General features: G+C 37.9%; 1 protein-coding gene and 1 long non-coding RNA gene across 3 annotated transcripts in view; one reads left to right on the top strand and one right to left on the bottom strand.

The window, feature by feature from the left end:
- tshz1 (teashirt zinc finger homeobox 1) overlaps positions 1–19,647 on the bottom strand; it is a 100,193-nt gene that overhangs the window by 50,902 nt on the left and 29,644 nt on the right. The window lies entirely within an intron of this gene.
- Positions 5,534–19,198, top strand: LOC134298941 (uncharacterized). Its single transcript, XR_010006070.1, has 3 exons — positions 5,534–6,014; positions 8,075–8,168; positions 18,452–19,198. It is a non-coding gene; the product is annotated as an uncharacterized LOC134298941 (long non-coding RNA).

Below are 19,647 nucleotides of genomic sequence, written 5' to 3'. Positions count from 1 at the left end.
ATGTAGTTACTGCAAGCTGGCTTGAAGCACTGGGACATAGTCTATCAATCTGTCTATACAACCATAAATACATACTAAATAATTATGTAATTAAAGGTTTCCTTTTAGTGCATTCAAGTAATAGCACAATACCCAATACTATAGACTAGCAATCCAAATCTGAAATCAGCATTTTGATCTCACGATTCCTTTCACACTACACTTTATAGCGCTATGATTCCACATTAACTGTCATAACAACACCATATGGAATCTGAGATCTGCAATTTAAAGAGTGACATTTAGGATCCTTAGCCATAGAACTCTTAGGCCTCACTAAACTACAAACCCCAGAATTTCACAGGATACAGCCATGGCAGTGGAATAATAGCACTACAATAATGTAATGTGAGAGGACCCCAGTATGAAAGCAGTATCTTGATCTTCAAAGCTTTTTTAAAAACCTGCTTACTGCAAGCAATGAAGTGACAACCAGGAGTTGGGAGCCAAGATAGCTCTAAATCGGCTCCTAAACTATTCACAGCACTAAAATTCTGTGTCATAAAATATTGTAACAAACTTAGCAGCATCAAATATCTAGTTGCCAGCTTCTCCTATATTCATCCTTGAGACTGTGTAACTGTTCAGAGTGGGTAGCATTTGTGAATTTAACAGATTCAAAGCATTTATACTTTTTCCTTGGGAATGTACTGGCAAAGTCAGAAGGGCAAAAAAAAAAGGCAAATCAACTATACTTTTGCAAGCATGAAGGAAGATCCTACACACTATACAGATTGTCAAGGGCTTGTCAATTTAGCACTTCCACACAAAATGAAAACACAACAACGAAGACAATTTCAATGTGTTTTTGCAGCTGAAACATCCACACAAATAGTACAAGCAAAAGACTTTAATTATATTGAATTCAAGCAATGAAGTCACTGTTATGCTATTTCATTACTTGTATATCTGTTGAATTTATTGCTATGGTCATTAGGAGACATGAATCAAAGAAGTTTTATCATTTCAGTGCAATTCTGAGTTCATCTATTAAAGAAATGTATATTATTTGTAAGCAATTATATTTAAACCCTCATTTTATACCTGAAGAAAAATAAGCAACTAAAACTGTTTTTAGTTTTAAGATTAATAGCACGCAACGGACCAGATTACAACCAGCATTGTCTAGAACTAGTTACTGCAACATCATGAGTTAGCAGTTTAAAAACTCTTCTGAAATATGCTTGTGTAACTTCTAAACTCCTGAATTCGCAGATATCTAGTTCTTCCAGATCTGTAATACTGACCTACTCAAGAAAAAACAGAAGTTATATAATCTTCAGTGTTGGCAAAGATAAACGAAAGGACAAATTTGCTCAGCAGTGTCACTTCTGTGTGAAGCCAGAAAACAGGCAGACCTACTATATACTGTCTTTTTTGATGATTTGTTAATAAACACATTCAATTTACTACATCCAGTGTACCATATACAACGTACTGCTCAGTATCCAAACTTTCTTGATCTTGTACAGATTAAAATAACAGCAGAGACTATTTGCTCATGCAGTCTATATTGTCTCTCATGCCATGTCACAATCATTTCCTCTTGGGTCTCCTTGAGTCTCCAGTTTAATCATCAAGTACGAAATTGGGACCATTTTAATGACACTGATGCTCTCTGAAAGATAAGGAGGTACTAAGGTCACTTGCTTATAAAAATAGTAAAACCATCTAAACTATAAAGCGGGCAGAAGTAGGAGAAAGACTAGATGAAAAGCTAACTACAATTTGGATCCATATCTGCAATTGAAATAAGAGAATTCACAAAAAGTATAGAATTCTTACAAAAGAGAGAAAACTTCAATTCCTAAGTAAATTAAAGCTATCAATATTAGAAGAATTAGGGAAGGCAAAGTATGCCTGTTATCTACACTTTCATATATTCACATAAAGTCTGTACACATCCCCCATAGATATGGGGAACGTACTGTACTGTACTGTGTTTTTTTGTTAAGGAATCATCGAATCATAGAGTTGGAAGAGACCTCATGGGCCATCCAGTACAAACCCCTGCCGAGAAGCAGGAAATCGCATTCAAAGCACCCCCGACAGATGGCCATCCAGCTTCTGCTTAAAAGCCTCCAAAGAAGGAGCCTCCACTACACCCCGGGGCAGAGAGTTCCAGTGCTGAACAACTCTCACAGTGAGGAAATTCTTCCTAATGTTCAGGTGGAATCTTCTTTCCTGTAGTTTGAAGCCATTGTTCCACATCCTAGTCTGCAGGGCAGCAGAAAACATGCTTGCTCCCTCCTCCCAATGACTCCCCCTCACATATTTATACATGGCTATCATGTCCCCTTCTCAGCCTTCTCTTCTGCAGGCTAAACATGCCCAACTCTTTCAGCCGCTCCTCGTAGGGCTTGTTCTCCAGATCCTTGATGATTTTAGTCTCCCTCCTCTGGACACATTCCAGCTTGTCAACATCTCCCTTCAATTGCGGTGCCCAGAATTGACACAGTATTCCAGGTGTGGTCTGACCAAGGCAGAATAGAGGGGAAGCATGACTTCCCTGGATGTAGACACTATACTTCTATTTATGCAGGCCAAAATCCCATTGGCTTTTTTCACCGCCTCCTCACATTGTAGGCTCATGTTTAACTTGTTGCCCACAAGGACTCCAAGATCCTTTTCACTATTTTCGAGCCAGGTGTCCCCCATACTGTATCTTTGCATTTCATTTTGTCTGCCTAAGTGGAGTATCTTGAATTTGTTCCTGTTGAACTTCATTTTGTTAGTTTCAGACCATCTCTCTAATCTGTTAAGGTCGCTTTGAATTCTGTTCCTATCTTCTGGAGTATTAGCTATCCCTCCCAATTTGGTGTTGTCTGCAAACTTGATGATCATGCCTTCTAACCCTTCATCTAAGTCATTAATAAAGATGTCGAACAGAACTGGGCCCCGGACGGAACCCTGTGGCACTCCACTTGTCACGTCTTTCCAGGATGAAGACACATTGGTAAGCTCTCTTAGGGTTCGTTCACTTAGCCAATTACAGATCCACCTAACCGTAGTTTTGCCTAGCCCACATTTGACTAGTTTGTTTGCCAGAAGGTCGTGGGGGACCTTGTCAAAGACCTTAATGAAATCCAGATGTGCTACATTTACAGCGTTCCCTGCATCTACCCAGCTTGTAACTCTATCGAAAAAAGAGATCAGATTAGTCTGGCATGACTTGTTTTTGATAAATCCATGTTGACTGTAAAGGCACTCGATCCTATCTGATCATGGAAACTAACGGGGGTGAGCCCTGGTTAGAACTTAGATGGGATATTACCAATGACTACCAAAAGATGTATGCTATATTTCAGAGAAAGGAATTGGCCTCTGAGTATTCCTTTCCTAAGAAAACTGTACAAATGCATGGGATTGCCATTTGAAGGCACATGTAAGTACGGATATACATCTTATTTTAGGATCCTGAAAGAAAATATATACCCCATCTCTCTATGTATATTAAACATTCCTATTATACTGAACTTCTCCACCTTTTTTCTATGTATCATTTTTCTGAAGAGCAGATCTGTACAGAAAAGGACTATATGGTAGGACACTTGCCTGATTTCTGCATCACCTATATCAAAGGTAAAACACATACAGTTGTGTACTGCCTCCCAATGCCACCTGTGTGCTGCTACTTACTGTATATACTCGAGTATAAGCCGACCCGAATATAAGCCGAGGCACCTAATTTTACCACAAAAAACTGGGAAAACTTATTGACTCGAGTATAAGCCGAGGGTGGGAAATGCAGCAGCTACTGGTAAATTTCAAAAATAAAATTAGATACCAATAAAATTACATTAATTGAGGCATCAGTGAGTTCAATGTTTTGAATATTTACTGTATTTCAAAGAAAAACAGTAAACTAACTCTATAAGTGGAAAAGCAACAATAACTTTATAATCATCATCATCATCAACAGCTTCATTTGTACCCTGCCCTATCTATCTCCCCCTGGGGACTCAGGCCAGCTTCCAACATAGTAACAGGCAAACATATAATGCCTACATAAATAATGCAGAGCTAGATATAGATCTATCATTATATATACTAACTAGCTGTGCCCGTCCACGCGTTGCTGTGGCGAAGTATGATGGTATGGGAAATAAAGTATTGAGGAATTGGTGGTAGTTAAGGTAAAGGGTAAAGGTTTTTCCATGACATTAAGTCCAGTCGTGTCTGAGTCTGGGGGTTGGTGCTCATCTGCATTTGTAAGCCGAGGAGCTGGCGTTGTCCGTAGAGTCTTCCAAGGTCATGTGGCCGGCATGACTGCATGGAGCGCCGTTACCTTCCCGCCGGAGCAGTACCTATTCATGTATTCCTATTTGCATGTTTTCAAATTTTTGGGTTGGCAGAAGCTGGGGCTAACAGTGGGTGCTCTCTCCGCTCCCCCAATTCAAACCTGTGGCCTTTCGGTCCAGAAGTTCAGCAGCTCAGAGTGGTGTTGTTTGTGATATTTTATGTGCTTGTACTGTCTGTGGCCCTCAGAAAACAGAGGATTTTCTAGAGTTTGGTGATGGGAATACTTTGTTGGGAGGTGTTAGGTGGTCCTGATTGTTTCCTGGATGGAATTCCTGTGTTTTTAGAGTGTTGCTATTTATTTACTGTTCTGAGATGAGAGAGTGATGAGCACGGAATGGCCTTGCACCTACAAAGCCTGGGTGTATCCCTCTCTAAGGGGGCGGGAATGCTTTGCTGGGAGGTGTTAGGTGGTCTGGATTGTTTCCTGGACGGAATTTGTGTTTTCAACGTGATGTTCTTTATGTACTGTCTTGAGGTGAGAGAGTGATGAGCACAGAATGGCCTTGGACCTTCAAAGCCTAGATGGTTCCCTGTCTGGGGGGGGGGATCCTTTGGTGGGAGGTGTTAGCTGGTCCTGATTGTTTCCTGGTTGGAATTCGTGTCTTTTCAGAGTGTTGTTGTTTATTTACTGTCCTGAGATGAGAGAGTGATGAGCACGGAATGGGCTTGCACCTTCAAAGCCTGGGTGTTTCCCTGTCTAAGGGGGGGGGGGGAGAGAATCCTTTGGTGGGAGGTGTTAGCTGGTCCTGATTGTTTCCTGGTTGGAATTCCTGTGTTTTGAGAGTGTTGGTCTTTATTTAGTGTCCTGAGATGAGAGAGTGATGAGTACGGAATGGCCTTGGAGCCTCAAAGGCTGGCTGCTTCCGTGTCTGAGTGGGGGGGATCCTTTGTTGGGATATGTTAGGTGGCCCTGATTGTTGTTTCCTGGATGGAATTCCTTTGTTTTCAGAGTGTTATTCTTTATTTTCTGTGCTGAGATGAGAGAGTGATGAGTACCGAATGGCCTTGTACCTTTAAAGCCTGGCTGCTTCCCTGCCTGGGGGGGGGGGAATCCTTTGGTGGGAGGTGTTAGATGGCCCTGATTGTTTCCTGGATAGAATAGCTGTGTTTTTAGAGTGTTGATCTTTATTTACTGTGCTGAGATGAGAGAGTGATGAGTACAAAATGGCCTTGGAGCTTCAAAGGCTGGCTGCTTCCCTGTCTGAAGGGGGGGAATCCTTTGTTGGGACGTGTTAGGTGGCCCTGATTGTTTCCTAGATGGAATTCCTTTGTTTTCAGAGTGTTGTTCTTTATTTTCTGTGCTGAGATGAAAGAGTGATGAGTACCGAATGGTCTTGTACCTTTAAAGCCTGGCTGCTTCCCTGCCTGGGGGGGGGGGGGATCCTTTGTTGAGCAGCCAGGCCTTGCCATTGTGAGGAGAGGAAAGGAAATGGGCCGTAACTTGTTTGGTGAGTGCAGTGGCAGGGAAGGGGGGAGTTTAAAGGGGATCTTCTGTGGGGTTTGAGTAGTTTTTTCATTGGGTAGGCCCCTGAGGGGCGGCATGTTGAACCCACCTTGTTCCTCCTGAGAAGTATTAGGCTGTGGGATGGTGTTGAGGACAGCGACTGTGTGTGAGGGAGGCAAAGGAGTGCGCACGGGGGCAGCCGTAGGAGGGAGGGGCCGCACCCTCTTTGGTGAGTCCGGTGGCAGGGGGGGGGGAGTTTAAAGGGGATTTTCCGTGGGGTTTGAGTAGTTTTTTCATTGGGTGGGCCCCTGAGGGGTGGCAGTTTGAACCCACCTTGCTCCTCCTGGGAAGTATTAGGCTGCGGGATGGTGGGGAGGATAGCGACAGTGTGTGAGGGAGGCAAAGGAGTGTACGCGGGAGTGGCCGTTGGAAGGGGGGTGGATTGTTGTGTGTGCGCACACGGGCTGGCCTCTTGGGCATGCGTAGATGGTGCATTCCAGTTTTGGGGGTTTTTTTGGCCCCATGGAGGTTAGGGATTTGTAGTTTGCTTGTAAGAACGTAGAGACGTGGATGAGGGGTTGTGTTGTCAATTTTCTAGGTTGGGGGGCCTTTAGTTTTGTTGTTTTGCCCGGTGGAGCGATGTCATTTTCCTTTTATATATATAGATTTCACATGTGTATTTCCCCCTGAAACCTTTGCAAATCCTCTATGTGCATTTCCCTCCTCCTCACAAAAAAATTAAAATAGCACTGCCACATTGACACCATATATGTCTAATGGACTTGTTACTGTTTGTTTATTCCTCCCAAAAAAGGAATAAACCAAATAAAAATTACTGAAAGGTTTATATTTCCCTCCAAGTATCTCATTTGCTAAACCTATGTTCTATAGTTTCTATATGACAATCAATTGGCTTATCTGCCTATCCCTACAAATAGAACCTAAATTGAATAAAACTGTGTTGTTGATTAAAGCTACCAAAAACAATGAAACTACCAAGGCTGCTGGGCTCTTGCCATGTTTTGGCAAAGGACAGCTATTGAAAACATTTTTACAACCACTAGGATCACTGCTGCAGTGTTCTGGCATGCAGAGGATCAAGGATTCACTACTGATTTATCTGACTGAGAAGGCTGAACACAAACGTTCAACTTCAGACAACGTATTTTTATGAATTTAAGTTTAATTTGTCTGTCACTTCTTCATAGTGGACTGTTTCCAAAGCAGCTGAAAGGAAGTCTCAAACTAAGCATCATGTGTACATATACACACACATATAGTTAAAAGCCTTCTTCTTCCCATCTCTGAAGCTTTATTGACAACTCTGTGGTTCTTCTTCAACAGCCCAAGGGGTACAAAATTACTGTCATAGATAGATGCCATGTCTGATTAATCACAACTTACAGACGTGAGCTTTTCTGACATTGGTCTGAATTCTTACATTGCGGGATCACATAAACGTGGCTCTGACTTCCTTGCTGAAGCAATCTGCAGATCAATTCTCTTCATATACTGTCCAGAATCCTTTGCATCAAATTCTGTTTCATATTTCCACAACAAAGCTGGGTCGCTTAGATTTCAAAGTCATCTCTGAGAATATATATATATATATATATATATATATATATATATATATGGGAGAGAATGCCAGAAGTAGACACAAAACTGAGTACCAAGTACACCATAAAGGAGTACCAAAGGTTATCCTGCCTTTCTCCTTTCCTGCAGTACAGCATCAGCAGCCAGGAATAGAAACGATCACAGAGGCCATTATATGATGTCACTATCCCTGAGGCTTAGTGCTCCTTCTGTAAAATAGGAACATTAAAAACCTGCTTCACAGTCTGTTTATGAAGAGAAGTTAGATACACACGGCTGAAACACAATGAATTCCACAGAGTTTTCTTAGACAAGGGATACTCAGAGGTAGCTCTGCCAGTTAACTTCCTCTGAAAAATAGCCTTTGGGGATTTTGGGATTTGTTGGTTGTTTCCCATCCAAATACAAACCAGAGTTTAAGCTGCTTAGCTTCAAAAATCAGATGGGATCTGGTGCTTTTAGGGTATGGAGGCAGAAGACATATGCAAGCACGTGCAGGTATTTAAATTCCACTGAATACTGATGAGTATCTAACTTTTCTTCTCCTTTGCCAATGCAATGAAACACAAAATGTTAGAGTGTAAAAAAAAATCCAGAATGCAACCAAATTTGTTTCTTTGTGCTGCTGGAATATTCGGCACCATCATCAAAAGTATTTGCATCTAGTTTATACTCTGTTTTTCATTTCAGTTGTTGCCTCCAAAATGAATGTTTCTTAGAAAGGAAAGGAAGAATGTGAATGGGGGAAAAATTCCATCCTTAATAGATATGACTGGCTGTTATGGTAAGGATGTAGAAGAAAATGTGCTAGCTTGCTGCACACACACAAATCCATTTCACCATTTCACTTTGGACTCCACTTTATCCTTAACTTAAGCCTTACAGTATGACAAAACATGAGGGGGGAAACAGAGGACATTGTTTCTTTTAATTCCACATGCCGGATAATGCTTTTACCCACAAAGGTCATACCTGCAAGTGATGACTGACAACTTTTCAGCTTGATTCAAAGCAAACAGCTGCTAGTTTGATTGCCTAGCAACTAAAAGTTGATAGATGACCCTTAAGATGGATAACTACCATAAATCACCTCATTCAGACACTCAGGGAAAAAAATTAAAAAACAATGGTTTTCATGACATTTGCTATATTCTGTAATGTGGATGATAAATTTGGCTACCTTCTGGAAGCACAGTTGTGCCTGCTGAAATTAGACACTTTTCTGTATTCTGCACTTTTTGAACCACAGAGCCTACTTTGTAAGGTGTTTTCCTATTAATATACTCCACTGTCAGGGAAAAAGAAAAAGAAAAATACCAGAAGCTGCTGTCAGTCACCATGAGGCAGGGATAATCTGTATTGTAGTTCAGTATTACCAAACAGCTTTCAACCAGGAAACAGTAGACCTGTACCATAACTATGCCACAGGCCTACATGCATTAGTAATAGTTACAATAAATTTAGTGTAATGACTTGACCCTAAGTCAACATTACAGATGCTGTGATAAATATGAATTTGATAAACTGCTTCCTGTTTGTAAACATGCTGCAGGTTTTCTGGTCTGGAAAAAATAGGTTTGAAAAAAGCTGCAACTCAAACTACAGTTCCACATTATTTTCATTATATCAGAATAACCATAATAACCATAATAATTATGGTTAATCTGATATAATGAAAATAATGTGGAATTGTAGTTGCTATAGATGTGGAAGAGATGTTTATATAGGTTTAGACCTATATAAACATCTCTTCCACATCTATAGCACCTCTTTCCAAAGAAATACATATTGTAATAGGCAATATCCTAAGCACATCGACTTGGGACTTAGAAAATACAGCTAGCCCTCCACATTTACCAAAGCCCTGTGAAAATGAAAATCACAAATAAAGAAACAGCTATTTTTATTTACCTGAGATGCAATTTTTAGAAATCTGTAGGTTCTCCAGTATAACTGGACAATGTTGTCTATAGAGTCATGCTGGAGGACCCAGAAATTCCTAAAGATAACATTTTAAATCAAATCCATGAATAATCAGTAATAATAAAATGGTAATAAACCGTAACCATAATAACTGTAATAATAACTGTAGTAGTAACCGTACCGTAAAAATCAAAGCCACATATGTGGAGGTATGATTGTACAACTATTTCAAATAACCCCATGTCATGTTCCTTGTGTGCCTGTGTCTTCAAAGAACTGAATCCACCTTCAGATAGCATGCTACCACAAAGCTAGAAACAGTTACTATTATGAAAACACTAAACACAAACTCCCCAAATGTATTAATCACTAGAAAGCATATACGCTTAAAAAGAGAATTTTTTGAATATAGCAATAGAAACTCAAAAATGCTAGCTAGATCAACACAAAAAAAGAAAATGGAAAATATAATAAATATGATAAGAAATAAAAAAGGAGAAATATGTAGATCAATGAAAGAAAAAATAGATTTTTGAAGAATTCTATAAAGAATTATATCCAACAAAGGCCTGTTCTACAGAAGAAATTAGGAAATATGTAGAGGAAAATTGGGAGGGTAAATTAGGAGAAGAGGATAAAAAATTATTAGAGAAGCCCATTGAAAGATATGAAATAGAAGAAACTATTCAAAAATTAAAGATTGGGAAGGCCCCAGGTTTGGATGGACTAGGTCCAGAATTTTATAAAACTTTTAAAGAAATATTGATTCCCACACTACTGGAGTTATATAATGGAATATTGTGCTGGGAGAAAATATCGGACTCGTGGAGGAAATCCCTGATAATATGGATACCGAAACCAGATAAGGATTTGACAGATACAGGTTCATATAGGCCTATATCGCTAATAAATCAAGATGCAAAAATATTATCAGCTATAATGGCTAAAAGAATGAATAATTCTATGTATAAATATATAAAGAATTATCAGTGTGGTTTCGTGAAAGGGAGACAAATGCCAAATTTAATAGGGAGAGTAATAAAGTTTGGGTAATTCAACAGGAAAAAAAAGTAGGGATACTAAACCTGGATATATTTAAGGCATTTGATTGCATGGAATGGAGAAGATTAAAAACTATATATATATGTGTGTGTGTGTGTGTGTGTGTGTGTGTGTGTTCTGACCATTTCTGCCTTAAAGTAAACAGCTAAACTAAACACCCAAAACCCACGAAACTTGGCCACAAAAGACATGGTCATCCCCGCTGTGTTTAGACATCAAAAAAACAAGAAAAATAAAGTCCTAATTAGAGGGAGATGAATAATTGTTTTTTTTCCCATTGCTGCCAGTTAGAAGGCTAAGCTCCGCCCACTTTGTCTCCTAGCAACTCACTCAGCCATTTAATGGAGCCCAGGGCTGCTTCAATCAGGCCTCTTCCACACTGCCTATAAAATACAGATTATCTGATTTGAACTCGATTATATGGCAATGTAGACTCATGGCTCTTCCACACAGCTATATTACCCATTTATAATCTTATATTATCTGCTTTGAACTGGGTTATCTTTAGTCCACACTGTCATATAATCTACTTCAGTTTGCATTTTATACAGCTGTGTAGAAGGAGACTCATATAATCCAGTTCTAAGCAGATAATATAAGATTATAAATATACAGTAAAGTCTCACTTATCCAACATAAACACCCCAGCAGAACGTTGGATAAGCGAATATGTTGGATAAGAAGAAGGGATTAAGGAAAAGTCTATTAAATGTCAAATTACATTATGATTTTACAAATTAAGCACCAAAACATCATGTTATACAACAAATTTGACAGAAAACGTAGTTCAATGCACGGTAATGCTATGTAGTAATTACTGTACAGTAGAGTCTCACTAATCCAAGCCTCGCTTATCCAAGCCTCTGGATAATCCAAGCCATTTTTGTAGGCAATGTTTTCAATATATCGTGATATTTTGGTGCTAAATTTGTAAATACAGTAATTACAACATAACATTACTGCGTATTGAACTACTTTTTCTGTCAAATTTGTTGTATAACATGAAGTTTTGGTGCTTAATTTGTAAAATCATAACCTAATTTGATGTTTAATAGGCTTTTCCTTAATCCCTCTTTGTTATCCAAGATATTCACTTATCCAAGCTTCTGACGGCCCGTTTAGCTTGGATAAGTGAGACTCTACTGTATTTACGAATTTAGCACCAAAACATCACAATGTATTGAAAACATTGACTACAAAAACATTGACTACTAAAAGGCCAACTGCGTTGAATAATCCAGAACATTGGATAAGCGAATGTTGGATAAGTGAGACTCTACTGTAATATGAAATAATTACTGTGGTATAATAATACAGAACAATATAATCTCTAAAACTAGAACAGTAAATAAAGAAAAACACTCTGAAGGCAGGGAAATTGGGAATTCCAGAAAGGAAACAATCAGGGCCAGCTAACACTTCCCTATTTATTATGCAATGCTTTTGACACGAAATAAATAAATAAATAAGCTAACACTTCCCAACAAAGGATTCGCCCAGGCAGGAAGCGAACAGGCTTTGAAGCTGCAAGGCCATTAAATGCTAATTAAGGTCGCTAATTGCAGAATTCATACCTGCCACACTGAGACTATTAATTGCTATTCAAACTGGCCAACCAAGGATTCGGCAAGGTAGAAAGCGGCCAGGCTTGCAAGCAGCAAGGCTATTCAGTGCTATTCAACCTGGCCAACCAAGATTTCCCCTAGATAGAAAACCCCCAAGCTCTGAAGCCACGAGGCTACTCTGTCCCATACAACCAGGCCTAGAAAGGATGCCCTATGTAGAAAGGGACCAGGCTTTTAAGCTGCAAGACTATTCAGTGCAGTTCAAGCTGGCCAAACAAGTATTCCCCTACTAAGGAAGTAGCCAGGCTTCAAAGCGGCTCTTTGATTGAGGGTGCTACTCCAGCTACTCCAGAAAACGGCCAGGCTTTAAGACTTCAAGGCTATTCACTGCTATTCCACCTGGCCAACAAATGATTCCCATAAGCCACAGCAATGCGTGGCCAGGCAAAGCTAGTTATAAATAAATTTGGAATGGGGAATAAAACAATTTTATTCAAACAATACAGCAATAGTAACAATAAATGATAGAGTGACAAGAGAAATAAAGGTAATGAGGGGAACAAGACAAGGCTGCCCTTTGTTGTCGATATTGTTCGCCATAGTGATAGAACTACTTGGAAATGTAATAAGGAAAGCTGTGAAATTAGAAGGTGTTGGAATAACAACAAAACAAAAAGTTAGCTTATTTGCTGACGACACGCTGTTGACAATTAAGAATATGTGGCAATATGGATAGAATAAAGTTACATTTAGAGATATTAGGCAAAATAACAGGTTTACAAATCAATTGGAAAAAAATCAGAAATGATGTTACTTAACTATACAAAAAAGAAGAAGACTATGAAACAGGCTAACACGAGATTAAAAATTAAGAATAAAATAAAATATTCAGGAGTAAATATAACTAAGGAATTACATGAAATTGAAGAGGTAAATGTTACAACATTAAGGAAAGCAATTCAAAAGAAATTACTGGAATATGAAAATATAAAATTATCATGTTCTGGGGGATAGCGTTAGTTAAAATGAAATTCTTCCAAAGATAAATTTTATATTTAGAATGGTACAAATACAAATTTCAGAAGAGGAATTAAATAAACGGCAACAAATAATTAATAAATATTGCAATGGTAACAAGAAAAACAGGTTAAATAAACAACTTTGGTATAGATCACAGAAGGCAGGAGGTCTAGCACTTCCCAACATTAAAAATACTATGAAGCAATCAGAATGAGACTAGTTATAGAATGAATGATAAATAAGGAGGATTTGGAATGATTGGAGGAAGGTTCGGAAGAAGCAGAGGAAAAAAATGGAATATATTTTTTAAGGATTTAAAAAGGAAAGAAATTAAGGGAGTAAAAAACCCAATGTTGAGAAATGTGCTAGAAATTTGGAATAGATACAAGAAAATATTATTGTCAGAAAGTTCAACATTAACACCAATAATTCCCAAAAAATCTAAAAAATATTCTGGATAAAAAACTAAGAGAAGAATATAGACAAAATTGGAGATTGGATAAAAGCGGATATGAAGAAATAAACTATACTGACAGAATTTAGAGATATTAAACTCTAATCGTTCCATTGCTTACAGTTAGAGCAATAGTTCAAGAATTGGATAAAAAAAGAATGGGGAAGGAGGCAAACTTACACAATTTGAACAAATGATACAAAAGGAAAGAACTATGGGAGGGAGAATACCATAAGATGAAAGGAATAACTAGCAAAATATATAAGATAATAATTGAAATTAAGGGGGGAAATAAAGGATGCAATATTAAGAGATATGGGAGGAAGATTTAGGGATTAAGATAAGGGAAGTAGATTGGATACAGTTATGGGATCAAAGACATTTAAGGAACTTATCGATACGTGTTAAAGACAATTATTATAAACTGGTTTGGAAATGGTATTTAACACCAGTAAAGATAGCAAACATCAATAAAAAATGCCACAAAAAACTGTTGGGAGAGGTTGCCAGGAGGTGGGCACATATACACATATGTGGTGGCAATGTAAATATGTAAATGCATTATTATAATGGATATGAAGATAGGAAAAAGTGCAAGTATTGCATTGTTGTCATTATATAATGTTAAGAAATTGGAAAAAACAGAGAAGGATGCAATAAATAACATGCTAACTGCAGCAAGGTTGTTGGTAGAAAGGAACTGGAAAGGAAAAATAAATATACAAATTGAAGAATGGTATAAAGAACTATGGAAATTAGCAATAAACGATAAGTTGACATGTAGGTTAAGAGTTAGGAAAGGGGTATGGAAGGAAAACGACTTTGACAAGGTTTGGGGAAAATTTATTGAGAATGGTTTAAAATAAGTAGATGGGGAATTACCTCCACAAGAAGAAATGGTATTTTAGAAAGAGAATGTAAATTAAAGTGCCTCGGAGGGGGGGGGGGGCACAGAGGCAAATAAAACAGCATACAAGATATATATATATAGTTGATGCAATGAATTAAGTGTGAAATATAAGAGTATGGAAGGTATTCGCCCCGGTGGCGAAGTGCGTTAAAGCACTGAGCTGGAGACCGAAAGGTCCCAGGTTCAAACCCCGTGAGCGGCGTGAGCGGCCGCTGTTAGCTCCAGCTCCTGCCAACCTAGCAGTTCGAAAGCATGCCAATGTGAGTAGATCAATAGGTACCGCTCAGGCAGGAAGGTAACTGCGCTCTATGCAGTCATGCCGACCACATGACCTTGGAGGAGTCTACAGACAATGCCGGCTCTTCAGCTTAGAAATGGAGATGAGCACCAACCCCCAGAGTCAGTCACGACTGGACTTAACGTCAGGGGAAACCTTTACCTTTTACTAATTAAAAAATAATTTTTAAAAAAGAAAGCATATACGCTATACTACAGAATTTGTGTAGTTTAAATAAGTTGTATTCTAGGCTACCTGTTTCCAAATACAGAATAGTATAAACTGGTCTATATTAAAGGCTCCACTGAATTTTGTACCCTGAAGCCTATAAACTTTAAATGTAGACTTATGGCTCCGAAATTAAAATATCCAATGCCAGAAAGAAGTGCTTATTGCCAAAACTATCAAATGCTCTCTCTTTAGTTCCAGATAATGGATCTCCTTTTTTATTAATTCTAAAACAGGTGCTCATGGTTCATTTTATTTTTGTTGCTGTTTTAACGCAACAAAATTGGCTGCTTCCACAAAGATGTTTGTTTATCATTCTGAAAAACATATTGGTTTCATATCAAAATAATTATTGCTTTGATTTTGACAAAAGTCCAAGAAAACAATAAAATAGGTAAATACAGGATATATGTCAATGTCTACTTTGAAGTGTTGGTCCCTTCCATATATTTATTTATAAAGTCATTTATATCCCACATCTTCAGACCTAAGAAGGCCATTCAGAGATAAGCAAATTAAAAATTAGTAAAACGATCAATGATAAATAATTCAGCAGCAACATCACAAAAATAACTATGATAAATTTACTAATAAAGTGCCCCTTTATCAAACTTGTGAAAACAGACTACTACAAATTAGAGAAAGAGTTAAGAATTACTAGGATACTTTGCCCTCTTACATTTTACCTAATTTTTAAAGATTGCTGAGTTGGAAACATGTTAATAGCATTCATAGTTCTGATTCACAAAAGCCTTAAGAACAACCAGTGAGACCTTGGATTAATGGTATTAAAGCATCAAGAACATTTTTTACCAACAGTAATGCATTTTCCTTCCAATATCAAGTTTTACTCTATCATTGCAACACAGTTAATCTGTATTTCATAAGACTGGCAAGATTCAACAGTTATACTGAATCTTTACAAAAGTTTTTAAAGTAAATTATATTTAATGACCTTTTTTTCAAAACAAGAGAGGTTCTAATGAATTATTATGATCACAACCAAGATTAGGAAGCAATGACAACACTACCAACAATATTGATAATAATACAGCAATACTATATCAACTTTTTTCACACTTACAAATGCGAGCTTCACCCAAGAAAATTAACGATCAGTATAGTAAAGAGTCAGTATATACATAATATTGTAAAATTCTATAAAGTCAGCCCCTAATATTAAGTTCAGTTTTGGCTTTAATATTAAGGACTTGGTTTTATAGCATCTTGCCAGACAGTACTCTCATAAATTGATATGTAAGGACATGCTCATCTGAATGTGCAATAAATTATATACTACAAATGATCTCCATTTTAAAAAATTGTTTGAAGCTTTAAAAATCAGATTGCTACGTTTATATTTATCTAAGCATGTATTGCTATGTTGAACAACTTTGAGTTTCACCATTTGATCATATCAGTAGAACACTTTAGGTCCTGAGCAACTGTATGATTTAAACTCAGCTTGATATAGAATGCTTTCATAACATGACACACTGGTTATCATGTTATATTTAATACTACCAGAATTTCAAATCATGATATCTCATACACAATAGAGCTACAGATTAGCACTTCAGCAATCACATGACTAAAAGCCCAAGCAAACAAAAGCCTTGAGTGCACCTCGTTTAATGTCTCTTATGATGATATATTTAAGCAAGAATTAATTGCATACATGTAAAATTCATATTCAGTCGCTCCACTTGTGTCTCAGTTGTAACCTTTGCTGTGTCTGTGAAGGACTCACAAAAGGAGACAAGAAGGCATGCTGGCCCTTTAAAACCGAAATGCTTGTTTCCTTTCTGTAAGAAAAGTAAATCATGCTATAGTGAGTGGAGCTTTGAAAAAGCATCCATCCATTAAAGTTCATGGATCCTCGTTTCCAGATTGTCCCTCCCCTGGCTGTGTCTCAAGTTACAGCCTTGTACAATCCAAGTCTAAATAATATTCACCATGATAAATGACACCATAACTCCGATATCCACAATCAATCTTTGCTTTAAAGATACATCCATCTTCAATAATGTTGATGGGGATTCTGTAAAATGGGAAACGTGACTGTTTTCTCGACCTCCTAACAGTGGGGGAAGGAAACACTGAGTGATGGCTGTCAGCTCACATCTGGCTGCAAAAATAAATTAGCCTTATATAGACAAATGAAAGAACCATCCCTGGCTAGAAAACAGTAACTTCTAAGCAGTGGCTAATTTATAGGACTCAGTTAGAGAAAGTTCCCGGCTGAAGCCAGAGTGATATCTTGAAATGATAGGAAACACTGTAACAACTGTACTGTAATAACAAGTACAATGTTTTAAAGTGGGTGCGTGCGTACAAGAATGCAAGAACACTAACATTATACAAAATAAAAATGAGACAGGAAACACTTTTGTCCAGAGAGTTCTCAAATCTCAGGAGGTATCTCACATGTGCTGGTGCTATGATTCAAATGTGAAGATGCACAAAAAAGAAGCACAATTTGTTTCCTATTTTCAAATTCAGATAGCTTGGTGTGCAGAATATTCAAACAAAAATATTTTCAGAGAGAACTGTATACTAGCAACAGAATACATTATATCAAAGAGGCACCCTAATGCTAAGTATGTGTCCTCAGAAGTAAATCCTAGTAGAAACAATGGAGTTTACTTACAAATGTGCATATTTAGGATTTAAACCTGTCATTTTAACCAGGGCTGAGTTATACATGCTAACTTCTGCCAGTTATTTTATACTGGAGAAAAGAAAGCAAAATCAAGGAGTAATGCAGCAACATATTATTGCTAATTGTATAGTCTTGCAAAAAAAAAAGTATTGCAGACTTTGCGAGAGAAGATTCCCTATTAATGATGATGGCAGCAGCTGCAAGGGTTAATTTTGTGAAGGTTGAAGGACTTACAGTAATGCTGCGAAGACAGAAACATCACAGGCTTTCCTGGCAAGAGGCTCAGAGAGGGTAGGAGGGGACTTCGAAATGAACTCTCTCAGGCTTTGTCATGTACGTTTCCCAAGGCCCGGCCTGGCCCCTTTGATAAATGACACATGTCATTCTGTCAGAGGCTGACACTGCAGCTGGGAGGGCTGGTGATATATGACTCCACTGAAAAGGAAATCAACTTTTTGGCACTGACTAAGACTGTGCCCTGTGTAAGGATTTTGTTTCTCCAAAAGTGAAAGATAGACTTAGGATGGGGTTGGGGGGAGGGGGTGCGGGAAGAAGCACAGAGCTGAAAAACAGATTGAACGACAGCTTACACTTAATTTATGTTAACTCAGTAATGGTGAAATGTGCTAGGCTGTGATAAATAAAAGCTACATTAGTCAATTATTAATCACACTCCAACTTGTAGCCAAAACCCATGACTTAAATCTGAGGCCTGAGCTGCCTTACAAACAGATAAGACAGTGTTTGATAGATGTCTTGCATAGTGTAATCAGGAAGGAATCAAAGGCTTAGTGGTTTAACCAATGAGGGTGTGTAGAAGGTTCTGGAATCTGAGACTGGGTAAAGTGGGTAACTGGATTGAAAGCGTCCTTTCATGAAGGATACAGTATATCTTTTGACTGCTTCAGGGGGGAAAAGAGAGAACAAGAAGCATATCTGACTTTAGTTTTAATCTTTTTTATATAGAAATACTTGGATGTCTCCAAACTGCATTTTCCGCTGCTCACCTCCCCACCACGACTGTGTTAAATCATTTAAATCTGATCAACATTATGGATTCTCACCAAGACATCTAGTGTTTCAAATATGATCATTTTGCATGGATTATAATTTAAGCATTTTATTTAATCGAATGAACTCGGGCAGCAATGTATTCATGCAGATAGAAGCTTCAAAGAAAAAAAACCTAAAGCTGAATAAAATAAACGGTTCCTTCTCAATCCATCTCTAAATAGAGGAATTCAGCTCCCAAAACGAAACAAATACCTGAAAGGTATTCAACCAGGATGGGGGGCAGGGAAATCGAATTTAAGAAACAGTATTACATATCTCTGAGAGGCTTACACCTCACCTGGAAGGAAACCACTTCTCTTTGTTGTCTGTCTTTGGTAGCCAGGTTAATATAACAAGCTCTCTTTTCTTAAGGTGCTAAATTTCTCTTCATTGCTTCTGGGCTTTGTGCAAAATGCCCATATCAATAAAGACATGACTACTCATGGCATGGAAGGCGGATGTCATTTGAAGGTTTTTCACTATTCCCTTATTCAGAAGAAATGTTACTGATGGCATGTTCACCATACATGCTCTAATACATCTGTATCATGTGAAGCCTACTTCAGCAAAATATATATTAACTAATACAAGGTGAAACTCCCACAATATTAAGGATCAATAGCAAATTTGTACTAAGATTTCCATCCGGCATGCTTACTATCAAACTATATTTTTGTCACAAAATAAATATTTTTTTCAAATATTTAGATATAGTTGTGAACAACTGGCAATTTTCAGATACTCAAATAGACATACAATAATATGTACAAATCAGGTACTGTATATCCTTTTCTTTCTCTTTGAGGGACCATGGTTCTTCCTGTTTTCTAATATGGCATGGACTTTCAAGATTTTAAAGCACTTATAAAATTTTATTAAATTATGTATTTTAGGACTTGTAACACATTCTATCTGTAGGCTATGTCAGTTACAGTATGGAAATATAGTAAAATAAAGCCAGTATAGCATAGTATTTGGAATATAGAACCATGACTCTGGATACACCAGGGTTTTAAAGCCTGGCTCAGCCATGGAAACCCAGTGGGTGCCCTTGGACAAGTCACACCACTCTCACCCTTCGAAGAAGACAAATCTTCTCAACAAATCCT

The sequence above is a fragment of the Anolis carolinensis genome, chromosome 4 (assembly GCF_035594765.1).
Source record: "Anolis carolinensis isolate JA03-04 chromosome 4, rAnoCar3.1.pri, whole genome shotgun sequence".
In the NCBI taxonomy this organism is placed as follows: Eukaryota; Metazoa; Chordata; class Lepidosauria; order Squamata; family Dactyloidae; genus Anolis; species Anolis carolinensis.
This window is presented reverse-complemented; position numbering and strand designations above follow the sequence as displayed.